This window comes from Chenopodium album, chromosome 22 (assembly GCF_948465745.1).
Source record: "Chenopodium album chromosome 22, dcCheAlbu1.1, whole genome shotgun sequence".
NCBI classification, from domain to species: Eukaryota; Viridiplantae; Streptophyta; class Magnoliopsida; order Caryophyllales; family Amaranthaceae; genus Chenopodium; species Chenopodium album.
The window spans coordinates 36223752-36225603 of NC_137855.1; the positions used below are offsets into that span (position 1 = coordinate 36223752).

Sequence of the window (1852 nt, forward strand, 5' to 3'; positions counted from 1 at the left end):
ATTAGCTAGGGGTTGGGTGAAGACCCAACCAAGCCATGGGTTGATTGATGTTTGTGCTTGCATGTTCATTTTGGATTGATGATTGATTGTTAAAGAGATGGTTAATTGCATGTGTAATTGGATGGCCACTTATTGCTCATGTATTCACTTCTATGCTTGCATTGAGAGATGAAGTCTAGTTGTGAGCCTTTTCTTATTATGGTTATGCTAATCTCCTCTTGATTATGGTTCCTTGTTTGAATGATGTAGTAGTCTTAGTTGCAACAATTAGGTGAGAAATCTCAATTGCTTGTGCTTTAATGCTTTCTTGGACCGATCGAAAGACAAACCCGAGTTAGTAGTCTACTTCTCATTGTTAAGACTTGGTTGGCCTATCTTGTTAGTTGAGTTTGGCTTAGGAATGCTTAGTGTTGTGGCTTCGAAAGAAGGTAACATTGAGTGCCCCCTCTATCACCCAATTTGTGTTCGTGCTTGCCTATTGATTTGATCCGTTGGTTTGGTTGGAGTCGATCCCTATTCCCCCCTAGTGTTTGTCTCCATAGTAGTTATCTAATCAAAACCCCCAATTTGTGACCGAACTAGATTGCAACCGTTTCATACTCTCGGTGTACTTACCCATTCCCTGTGGATACGATCCTCTACTTACCCTAGACTTGTCTTAGGTTGGTTTAGGTAGAAATAGTGTTTGGCTTGAGGGTGATTGTCCAACGACCGATTATCCCTCTACCAAAATGGCGCCGTTGCCGGGGAATGGCGTTAAGCATTGAGTTACTTATGAGATATGTGAGACTAGTTCATTTGTATAGCTTATTTTTCTCTGTTTTCTTTGACTAACCTACTAATCTCCCTTCTAGTCTTCTTTGTTTATGCCCAAACGCAGCAATAGGACACTTCCTCTTGTGCCGTTGAATCTTGAGCTTGAAAAAGTAGTAAGGGCAAATCGAAGAGAAAAGAGGGCGAAGGCTAGTGGTGCCACATCAAGTGAGCCACAAGTGGTAGTTGAGTCCGATCAATCTAGTTCTAGTGAGACTAGTGGAGAAACCATTCCACTAGAGTCACCAAGGACAGATTCTCCAACTTCTCCACCTCTTCACCAATTTGAGATGGCTCTTCCAAATAAGACTTTGAGAGAATTTGGTGTTCCTCCTCCGTATCGAGAAGCAAGTGGGATTGTTACTCCCACTACCGAAGCAAATAATTTCGAGATAAGGCCTGCCCTTATCACTTTGATTGAGGGTCATCAATTCTCCGGGGCAAAGCATGAGGACCCCATTGCGCATCTAAAGCAATTCACACGGTATTGTAGCACCGTGAAGGCAAATGGGGTGACTCCGGAGTACATTCTTCTAAGCATGTTCAAATTTTCTCTTTCGGGGAGTGCAAGTGATTGGCTCGATAGGTTGACTCCGAATTCATTGACAACTTGGAATGAGGTAACTTCAGCATTCCTTGGGAGGTTCATTCCTCTTGGGAAAACGGCGGAGTTGAGGTCCAAGATTTCAAACTTCCAACAAGAGCCCGATGAGTCTCTCTACGATGCTTGGGAGAGATTCAAAAGCTATCAACAACAATGTCCCCACCATGGGATGGAAGATTGGCTCTTGCTTCATGGATTCTATAGGGGTCTCTTGAGATCGGACCGCATACTCTTAGATGGAGCTTCGGGTGGGCCACTCATGAACAAACCACCCGCGGAGGCATTAAAGATCATAGAGGATGTAGTCCAAAACTACACCGATTGGAGCCCCGATGAAAGAAGCACCTCTAGGAGAGGGGGAAAGTATGAGGTAAATGCTATTAACATGCTTAGTTCAAAATTGGATGCCTTGTCTTCTAAATTTGACCAAATGCA

General features: G+C 43.6%; 1 non-coding gene across 1 annotated transcript; it reads right to left on the minus strand.

Annotated features, from left to right (window-relative positions):
* Positions 1-1481: 1481 nt before the first annotated feature.
* Positions 1482-1588, minus strand: LOC145606382 (small nucleolar RNA R71). Its single transcript, XR_014105273.1, has one exon. It is a non-coding gene; the product is annotated as a small nucleolar RNA R71 (small nucleolar RNA).
* Between the last annotated feature and the right edge of the window lie 264 nt (positions 1589-1852).